The sequence below is a fragment of the Phoca vitulina genome, unplaced genomic scaffold (assembly GCF_004348235.1).
Source record: "Phoca vitulina isolate PV1807 unplaced genomic scaffold, GSC_HSeal_1.0 scaffold15, whole genome shotgun sequence".
In the NCBI taxonomy this organism is placed as follows: Eukaryota; Metazoa; Chordata; class Mammalia; order Carnivora; family Phocidae; genus Phoca; species Phoca vitulina.
In genome coordinates, this window is record NW_022589718.1 from 20,610,118 (window position 1) to 20,621,050 (window position 10,933).

At 39.4% G+C, this 10,933-nt stretch overlaps 1 protein-coding gene across 30 annotated transcripts in view; it reads left to right on the forward strand.

Moving 5' to 3' along the window:
• Positions 1-2,281: 2,281 nt before the first annotated feature.
• Positions 2,282-10,933, forward strand: part of PCM1 (pericentriolar material 1) — an 80,476-nt gene continuing 71,824 nt past the window's right edge. For 15 of the 30 annotated variants that reach the window (XM_032413558.1, XM_032413544.1, XM_032413553.1 and 12 more), the window contains exons 1-3: positions 2,282-2,483; positions 4,114-4,183; positions 7,151-7,314. The gene's annotated coding sequence lies outside the window, so the exon portion shown is untranslated. The other 15 variants (XM_032413571.1, XM_032413568.1, XM_032413572.1 and 12 more) reach the window with 7 other exon arrangements.

Below are 10,933 nucleotides of genomic sequence, written 5' to 3' on the forward strand. Positions count from 1 at the left end.
CCCCCACTAAACAGATATAATAGTATTGACATTTTTTAGAGACCATAAATTTAAAAAGCATAATGACCATATTAAGTAATGATTTTGAATCATTTGAGTTGTTTTAATGACAATAGCCTCTACATATTTAAAAATAATATATATATATATATAAACAAAATGATGATTATGGTGATAATAATAAAGATAGCTAATATTTTGGGGCCTTCCCATATGCTAGTAATTTTTTCCACTCATTCTCTTATTTAATCAAAAATCCCTCCAACGAGTTCAGTAGACCTCAGTTTCACCTGGGCTCTACCACTTGGAGCTGTCAGAATTTTGGTGATTTATTTAACCTTTCGTTTCTAAAATGGAACAAATGAGGGATCAATCTCTTCAGGATAGTTGGGAGAATTCAGAAAATCACAACAAATAAAATGCTTAACTTCTGCCTTCTACAAAATAAATACTACTTGAAAGAAAATCCCTGCAAGGTAGACAATATTATTCCCTCCCCTCATTTTATAGATGGGGCAACTGAGACTCAGAAAGGTTAAGAAACTTGCCCAAGATTGTAGAGCTATCGAGTGGTAGAATTAGAAGGGAGCCTAGAGCACTCTGTGCTGTGGATTCCCACAGCACTTTGTATTCTTACAAAACAGAATTTATTTACATCCCATTCTATTTCTCAGTCCTTCACTAAAATATTAGCCCTTCAAGGGCAGGGACTATGTTTTTGTTACCTAAGTAATTACCAACGTTAGACACACAGAATGCACTAAAAAATATCTAATAGTGTCAAAGATCATCTCAATGAGACTGAATCTGAATACAGTCTCAGGAAGAGTTTTATTTACCTGAATTATGTATTGAGATAGGATTCTTTTACTTGCTTTTTTGAATAGTATCTGTTGGTGATTGAGAACAATTTGCTTTGGAACCTAAATGTCCATTATTCATTCTACTCTTATTTTGCTTAAAACAAACTCACCTTACAAACTTTCTAAAAATAGAATACTCTTGCACTCAAGTAAAATTGAAGGTGTTTTAACTTTTCAGGGAGTCACACTAAAGGCCTTAAAAGTCATGATCACTTTTTTTCCCCCAGTGTGTTAGGAGTGTTAAAAAGGAAATAGGCCCCAAATGGAGTCATGTGTGCTAAACCCCACACCAGCCAACTAAGGTTTAATACCTAACCTAACTGCAGTTTCAACACCCCAGTGATATAACCTTTAACTAGTCACCCTGGAATGACTTGGTCATCAGTAGGTCAGTAATCCATCTGGCAGGGCTTTCCTTTCCTCTTAGGAAGACAACCTTACCAGAAACAATGCATTCTTTGCTAATAATTTCCTTTTTCCACCCCTTCCTGCTTTTAAAAACATTCTTTCTACAGCTCTAAGGATCTCCTTTCTCTTTGCTGGATGGAATGCTGCTCAATTCATGAATTGTCGAATAAAGCCAATTAGATCTCAGGATTCACTCAGTTGATTTTTTTTTTTTTTTAACCAAGAGAGAACCTGTCAATTTACCATCCCTGATAGAGCCACCGCGGAGATGGGAGCATAAATCAAAAGAGAATTGGAGACTAGTTTTAAGAGAAAATTTCCCTATACTAGATTTTGATTAAAATCATCTGGTTCTTCCAAGCAAAAAGTAGGACATTAATCCAAGGTGGTGTTCATTATTAACATTTAGGATTCTCCCACTGACTACCTATATGGTTAATTGGTTTAGCCAATTAACTTCCCGTGATTAATCTCCACCGTGTAAAATCAGGACTAGATCGTAAAAGCCCTTCTGTTTCCATCTCTTCGTAACCCGGATGTGGGTGGGCAAGAACCAGAGGAGCGACTTAGGTCTTTCTCCCCTCCCTCCGGCAGGAGCTGGAGCTGACAGCCACACAGTAAACCCGAACCAGTCTTCTCAGTTTTTCCAGCTAAGGAGGAGGCTCAATCTTACTTCCGGAGCCACCAGCTTGCAGAGCCGCGCCGCGATGTTCACAGCATGCCGGGATTTGTAGTTAACCCTCTCGTGGCCGACGCGCGGACGCTTATAAACCAGGGTCGAATTGGCATTCTGGGATATGTAGTCTCTGGTTGGTCGTTCGTGTAAGCGGCGCCAGGCTGAAGGGCCCGAGGTGACACCACAGACTCCGGCGGTCACATGACTCCAGCCTAGAGCGTTGATCGCACTGCGGCTCCCGCCCCGGCGAGTTCTCGCCCCCGCGCGGCCGTTGCCGAGGAGACGGCGCAGTCTCTCGGCGCGTTGCCCCCTCTGCAGTCCCCCCGCCCCTCTTCTCCCACCACAATGAGATCCTAAGATGGCGGTGGCTGCGGCGGTTGGCGCTAAGGTAGAGAAGGCGGCCATTGGGCCCTAGGCAGCCAGGGAACTTGTGGGCGCTCGCTGCTGCGGTCTCTAAGGGAGGACCGCTGCCGGTGGCGGGTCGTAGGGCCTGACCGCTACTCCACCGTTGGCAGGAGCGGCTGCTTCGTTTACAGGTAATGCTGCGCGTCCCCAGCCCTTGGCAACCGAGGGCAGCGCGGCGCAGGGGCGGGAGAGCAACGGCTCTGGGACGCTTGACCCTGTCGGGCCTGGCCTCGGGCCCACGCCTCTCCGTGGGCTTCTGGGTCTTCTCGCTGCCAGCTTCAGGTCCCCTAGGCAGACAGCCCGCCCCTTACCTCGGGCCGAACGACGCGATCTCCGGGTGAGCATCTAGGGACGCGTTAGCGACTGCAGAACCCTCTTGTTGCCTCCCCGCCCCTCTCATTTTCTGGCCCGGAGGGGGAGGCCGCCCTGCGTCTCGGGTGCTCCAGGGGAATGTGCCTTGCGAGTGGAGGAAGCGGAGCGGGGGCTGTGGTTTGGTCGCCAGGGACAGGGCTGTAGTTCTCCATAGCAAGGGGCCTTAGTGGCCTTAGCGTACGTGACTGCGCCCGCTCCCCCCCCCCCCCAAATTCCATTCTGTGGGGCTCTCGATGTCCAGAATTTTGGGTGGAGAAGGCCAGGTGAGGAGCGACAGGACTTTTGCGTTGGGCTGCGAGCGGCGGATTTTTGCTGTCTCGGGTATTCTTAGAGCAGAAAGGCGGGGGGGGGGGGGGGGGGGAGGGGCGTTCCTGACTTTGGCGAAGAGGTGGCTTATACTTGCGAGGGGAATGATAATTTAACAGCTCTTCCCTCCCCCCTCCCATTGCTCCCCTTCTCCATGTCCTACTGTAGGTCCTGTAAGAAAGGGCCTAAGACGGGGAAAACTAAATGCCAAGTGGGATTCGGGAAACACTGCTTGCTTTGCAGAAACTGGTGTTTGGGGATTGGATGGTAGGCCCTGCTAGGGAGGCGGGTCATCCAAACTTTTCATCCTGCGGCCCACTCCTGAGGATCTCACCTTGTTCGATTTTTTTTTTCTTTTTTTCTTCTTTTTTGACCGGTTTGAGGTTTGCGTCTTGTACCCTATGAGTAACGTATTTTGGCGCTGGAAGAAGCGGGCTTTCTGGGCGCCCCTATCACCCCCGCCCCGTAACTGTTTTGCAGACTCCGCCTTCTGGTATTCTCTGGTTACTGGAGTGGGTGTTGTAGAGCTTCGGGTGCACCTGCTCTTTTCTTTGCCTCTTACCTTATTGGTGAGAGTCCTGGAAACCATTATAATACTGAGTTTTTGAACTGAAGGTAAACCTTGTGTGTATATAGTGACAAGGTTATTATACTTTTTTAAGTAGCTAGCTTTCAAGTAAATCTGTTTTTTAATCATTGAATATACAAAGTTCTTGGATAGTTTGAGTGGCAGAAAGTTAATGACAATATGAGGAGTAAACTTTGGCATGGATCTTTACGTGGTAATTAGGGTTAACGATTTGTATTACCTACCAAAGTAGCTGTATTAACTGATCGATCACGTTGTGGTTTGGTAGAATCTTACAAGTTTGGAGGATTTAAACATTTAAGTATATCACATTGTTTTCCAAAAGTATTAAAGTAACCAGTCTAAAATATTGATAAGTTGGATGTTTCCTTTTTTGTTCATTTTTCTAAACATTTTAGGTTATATATATATATATATAGTATTTGTTATTTATACTTCATAGTGTAAGTAAAGAATTCACTAAAGTGATTTTTTTTTTTTTTTTAAATCACAAGCAGGCAACAGCTTTGAAGTGTGAAGCAGGGAAGGAGCCGTTTCTGAACTGTAAAATTAGTTTTTAAACAGGTAATTTGTCATCATTATATATGTTATTGTTCTTTCTGGGGGTTTTGTTTTCTGGCTTTTGGTTTTTATTTTTTTTTTAAAGATTTTATTTATTTATTTGACAGAGAGAGTACAAGAAGGGGGAGCGGCAGGCAGAGGGAGAGGGAGAAGCAGGTTCCCCACTGAGCAAGGAGCCCAATGTGGGGCTCCATCCTAGGACCCTGGGATCATGACCTGAGCCCAAGGCAGACACTTAACTGACTGAGCCACCCAGGCGCCCCTATGTTATTGTTCTTTGTATCATAGTTGGAAGACTTTATAACGTTAGAGACTGCTATCAGCATAGCAGTGCATGGTTGAGAGCCCACTCTATTTAGTGAACAGACCTTCTGGGTTTGCTGCCCTGTGTGCCTTGCTTTTTGGCATGTCACTTTGGTCTGCTTTCATACTTTTGCTAGAAAAGAGCCATGTCATTCCTAATTATTAAATACTAGAATAATTTAAACAATGCCTTTGAAATGTTTTTTTGTCACAGAATTTCTTCAGCCCATTTGAGTTTGAATTTGTCCTATAACAGCTACTGGATATGCCTCTCTTTCCAAATCTATTTAATTTTAAGTCATTTCCTACAACTTTTCTATTAATTGATATTGCAAAATTTTTATTCACAAATTTCTCTACCTTTTGAGCTTGTTACATACACTGTTGACTGAAGTTGTGCTTTTTTTCTTTTAGGTGTCTGAAGTTAAACATTAGTTTTTATGCACAGTGCATTGTCAAATGCTGGTTATGTACAGTTGCTCTCTGACCAGCAAAAAAAGTCAAGGACAGTTTATTGGGGAAAAGTTAAATAATTATTTGCTAAGGGACAATTTAGAAATTAAATGACTAAAGGATGAGGATCAGAAGAAATTTTTGTTAAAAAGTGTTTTAGAAATAATTGCTTTTTTAGGAAGAGTGTCAGAGTCTGAATTTAATTCCACTGTTAAAATTTTAAAACAACCTATTTTCAGAATATAGTCTAATATATCCTCGCTTTCCAGGAAAGCAGATGGGTCCTTAGTTCCTTTATGAACTAAGCCAGCTATCATGAGAAAATACAGATTGGCAGTTGATTTATATCTTTATTATACTTTTCAGTATTTTTTTAAATTGGAAGACAAATAGGACAAGAAAAATCGAATCAGGGAATGTCAAATGTGAGTGTGTAGTAGAGTTCTTAACACTAGAGTGATATAGCTGGCATTTAATAAAATAAAAAGAATTATAAAACCAGTTATAAAATAATTTTCTTTTTAACACGTTAGGAAGGATGGATGAGATGGAATAAAAATATAGGGCAATTATGTTAACTCACCTTAGAAGACTGATTTTCTCATTAGAGGATTTGGCCATTTGTAAAGGAGACAAGTGTATTTGACACTTGGGAAAAATAGAAAGCGTTTGGAATAATCGCACTAAGGAATTCATTTAGAAGCCAGCAGAGTGCCTAGCAATACATTCATCTTACAAGTTTAATTGAGTGCCTGCAGTGGGTGACTTAATGACTGTAAAGTACTGGAGATATGGAGGTGAGCAAAACAGACAAGGTGCCTTATCTCATGGAGCAAACCTATGTTTTGAAAGTGTGTATTTATGTGTATACAGTATAATATACCTTAATAGTGAACATAGCTAATGACATTTTATAATTATTTCTCTGCTCTTTGACAGTTTGTGAGTAGATGCAAAGAGAGCAGGTAGTGGGGTTTATCCAGAATTGAATTGGTAGAATGGGCAAGTAGGTGAGGAAGTCAAGGATGCTTGCAAGGCATTTTTGGAATGACTTACTTGGGTTTGTGTTTGGGGTTGAGTAAGGAAGCAAGGGATTAATGGATTCCTGGAAAGAAGAATGACCAGGGGACTGGAAGTTTGCAGTAGGGTCAAGAGCAGGTTCAGCAGGAATGACGAAGTGAGAGAAGTAGGAAGCAGGGACTTATGATCAGAAGAAGGGATTTCAGAACTTCAGGATCTTGAACAAATTACCAGTCCAGAGTGAAACAGTATTGGAATAGAGAAGATGACAGGGATGTTGGATCTCAATTCACAGTCTTAGAAAAATCAGGAAAGTAGGGAATGATGTGGAGGGTGAAACCATGAGACAGTTATTACCAAGAAAAGTGCAAGACTGTCTTGGGGAGGACAACAGGAAGTGGTGCCCATGGTAGGGAGAGTGATATTTTTGATGACTAATTTGTTCAGAAGAGGAAGGTTAATAAGCATTAGTTAAATAAGAATGGTCTATAAATGTGATCCTTTCCTCATGAATCTGGGGGGGACGGGGAAGAGTAGTACCCCTTTTGGAAAGGATTGCTAAGGAAATAGTGCTTTTAGAGGGATTTGGGATTTTATTGAACCGGAAGAAGTAGGAGGAATATTGGGGAACAGATGGAGGATGTATAGGAAGTTTGTTTGTAATGGTCCAGTGGAAGGGGATGATAGGAAGACCTGATAACAGTGAGTATGGGACTGGTAGCGAAGACTGAGATTCCAAGTTGATGGTGGTAGCAGGCCTATGGATTTATTTGGGTGTTATATGTAACCCATGACAAGGACGCGGTGGGTTTTGAATATAAATTATAGGGAGGGAGAGGTCTTAGCAAGCAGAATTTAATTGACCTCCGTGTTCTCATTTCTCTGAGCAAGGGTATATTTGTTGATATGAAATGCTCTACACAGAGTAAGTATATCGTAAGATAGACCTAATGCAATAGTTGGTACATAGTGAGGTCTAATAAAATTTTTGTTGATTCAGATAGTGTTGTGTTTTGTTGCCGTCTTTTTATCCCCCCCCAATGTCTTAACAGTTTTTGTTTTTTTAATTAGAAGAGGGTATTTACAGAGATATCTTACGTTCTAAAAAATTAATTGAAATTTTTAGAAAGTCTCAAATTGAAAGTGCTATGGAAAAGATCCTATGTGTTTTTTTTGTTCTTGTTTTTTTTTAAGGTACTTGACCATCTTAAGCACAGAGAAGAAATTGAGAAGTTCCTCAAATGAAACTGGCTAAACAACACATAAAACCAAATACTTATGCATTTTCTTCTCAGTTTCCATTAAAAGTGTTTAGTACATTTGGACACTGTATGAAGACTTTCAAAACAGTGTACCAGGTATTTTTATAGTTAGTAAAAGAAATACCCTAAATAATGCAACCTTTAGAAAACTTGTACAGGTACATAAAGTACCACCTTTGGTTATTTTGTGACTCTAAGTAAATATTTAGAAAAAAACTGTACTTCCTACATAATTTTATTATGATGAGTAATTTCTAAAACCTTCATTTACAGTTGTCAAGATGGTATTTCCAGAGGTGGTTAGGAGTAATTTAATGCCGTTTCAGAGATAATATCTGACTTTAAAGATTCTAGAAAAATGGTGTTTTTTCTTAACTTGATTAGTTTTTTCTTTATATTCTTATTTCAAAAATTAACCTTGGGTCAATCATAGGTATTTCTGTGGTAATAGGAAAGTATATGTATATAAATATATGTATATATTTATATATATATAAATACTTTTCTATGGTAAGGATCCTATGACAGGATTTTCTTCAAAAAGATCAGTCACAGAAAGTTTATAAATTGCCATAGTACTTTTGCATTTTGTATGTTTGCGAGATAAGGGAGCCAGATAGGGCTGTCAAAAATAGCTAAATGAAACTTCTAATTAGTTTCAACTTAGTTTAGTAGGTCATAGCATGGGTAGAAGTGCTTGGTTAATGTAGAAGAATTTTACTTTTATCCCTGTTCTTCCCATACCATCATCTATGACTTGTGCTGTTTGTTTTCCAGTGGCTTCAGCTTTTCCATTTTATTGTTTTTCTATTAAACCTGCCTGGCAAAATCCCCCACCTTGGATGGATTCAGTGGAGTATTCTACCAGGGCTGATGAGCACTGCTGGGAAAAATCATTATTAGTGATAATCTGTGAATGTTCTCTGCTCTCGCCTGAGTCCTTGGTGCTGCCCACAGTCATTCTCCTTTACTTTTCTCACATCTCTCAGACACTGCTGTCTCACCCTCACATTTAAGGATCAATCCTTTCTACTTCACATCACTTACAGACTCCCTCAGCTTCCTACCAACAGATCTAACTAGCCTCCCATCTGCTTCCATCCTTCCCTCCTTTCCCTTTGTTCAAAGAGAGAGGTGTTCCTCTGTCTAAAGCCCATCATTTTTCTTTTTCTTTTTTTTTTTTTAAAGATTTTATTTATTTATTTGACAGAGACACAGCGCGAGAGAGGGAACACAAGCAGGGGGAGTGGGAGAGGGATAAGCAGGCTTTCCCGCTGAGCAGGGAGCCCGATGCAGGGCTCGATCCCAGGACCCTGGGATCATGACCTGAGCCAAAGGCAGACGCTTAATGACTGAGCCACCCAGGCGCCCCAAGCCCATCATTTTTCTTAACACCCTGGGTCCCAGTTGCTACTGCTTTTTCAGAGACCACACACTATCTCCTTTCTTTTCTGCATCTTCAAGATCTTCCTTTACTAGCTCTTGGCCAACAAATTTTAAACATGCTTTTAACAAAACTTTCCTCATGCCCATCTCTGTCTGCTTCCCTTCATAGACTAATTCCTTGAAAAAATTACCTAATGACTTCTTTTATTTTTGCTTCTTCCTATCAATAAATTCATTACAGTTATGGGATTGACCCTCCCCAGCCTGCTGTAATTGCTTGTACCAAGGTCATCAGTAACCTCTTTGTTGCTCTATCCAAGTGGACACTTTCTTAGTACTTTTTTTTTATGTGACAGAGTAACATCTGGCATTCTTACTGATATCCTCCTCCTTTATACACCTTCGCTTTTTCTAGCACATACTCCTGGTTTCCCTCCTGTCTTTTTCTACCTTCTTCAGTGTTCTTTTCCTGTCTCTTAAATGTTCCTCCAGGCTCAGTCTTACTCTCTTCCTCTTCTCCCAATGCCTTCTGTGCCACTTCAAGTACTTTTCTGAGCAGATGACTTACAAATCTCCAGCCTAGATTTCACCTCAAACCCAGCATTGCTAAAACTGAATTAATCATATTCTCTCAACAAAAATCTGTTTCTTTTCCAGTCACTGTGAATGTATCACCCTACACCCCATTGTTCAAGCTCAAAACCTAGGACTCATCCTTGAACAGCTTTCTCACTGTCATATCATAATAGTCACCAAGTCCTATTGATTCTGCCATTGGAAGCCTACTTGAATTGGTCTTCTTGTCACATACCTAGTATTTTATTATTAGAAGTCTTTCCATATAATAGTTTAAAATAATAATAATAAAAACTATATGAATAATAACAATGTGTCTACAGAACAAAATTTGGAAGGCAGGCACCTATTTCTAAAGGTGACTTGGAGGTGGTTAGAGAGGTTGGCATGAAGGAGAGGAAAATACTTGCCTGTATTTTCTACATTTTATGGGGGGAGATTTTTACCCTCTTAGATAAATCAGCTGTTACTATTTTGAGAATTGATCTACATTGAATTATTTCTTTAGCTTCGTAGTAATACTTGTATAGGAGTGTGCCTTTTAAACACATTTGGTATCCTTATTATTACTAAATATTCTGTCCTCATATGGGTGTTTATCTCATCACAATGTCACTATAGACAAAGTTGTTTATTCTGTAAATTCAATAGACTTTATATAGTAAGTGGTCTTTAAAAAGACTTTTTTTAAAGATTTGACCTATTTTTCCCAAACTAATTTTAATAGTTTTTAAATTGTTTTAAAAACTTACCTTAATAGTGTTCAAAGTCATATAGCCTATAAATAGGTTCTTAGAAGAAGCTCTTCATTTTAGGAGGAATTTATCATAATATAAAAATAAAATATAAAACATTATCTCTCCAAATATATTTTTAATTTATCTTAAAGTAAATTTTATTACTCTACTAATAGAAAGCATAGTATATACTATTTTAGGAAAAAATGGCATATAAGAGTTTTTATTTGAATACCTTAATAACTTCCCACTCTTAAGTTATATTTTACAGTTAGCTTCTAGTACTTTTGAAGATGGTATTGCCTCTACTGCATATGTAGTTTTTGGAGTGCCTGTTCCTTAATATTATAAATTATATTGGTACATCTAGGAAATAGGTGCAAAATGATTCATCTAAACGTCATTTCAGCTCATTGGACATGCCTCTCTGTGGGTATCAATTATTTTGTAAAGTTCTTAAATATATTTCTAGTGTAAAAAACAATGCAAAGTATTGCTAAAAATATATGAGAAGATGGGAAAAAGTATCACATTCCTACCCCCACAACCAACAGTTGCTTTCATGCAAGCATTTTAGTATATATTCTTAGGTTTTTTTAATCTACATGCAATTTTACATATTGCTTTTTTCCCTCTTTTATACTCTATGATATAAACACAGGCAATATTGTTCAGCCTTCATAATTATATATGTTTTGAAGGGTACTGTTTCCTAATAGCATCCAGCCTATGGTTTAACATTTAGTTTGTTTTCAATTTATCACAATTATAGCATAATAAACTATTTCCTGCATTATAGTTTCCCCCTCCCCCCTATTTAAGTTTGTTTTCTTATATTAGCTCTGGAGAGAGAGAATTACTGGGTCAAAACTCCATTTTAGTTCTGGATACAGTATTGCCAGAATGCTTTCTGGAGAGGTTCTGCCAGTTTACGCTCTCACCGTAGTGACTGAGAGTTCCAGTTTCCCTTTGCTGTCGTCAGGATTAGGAAATATGTGTAATATAGCAAATTTAAT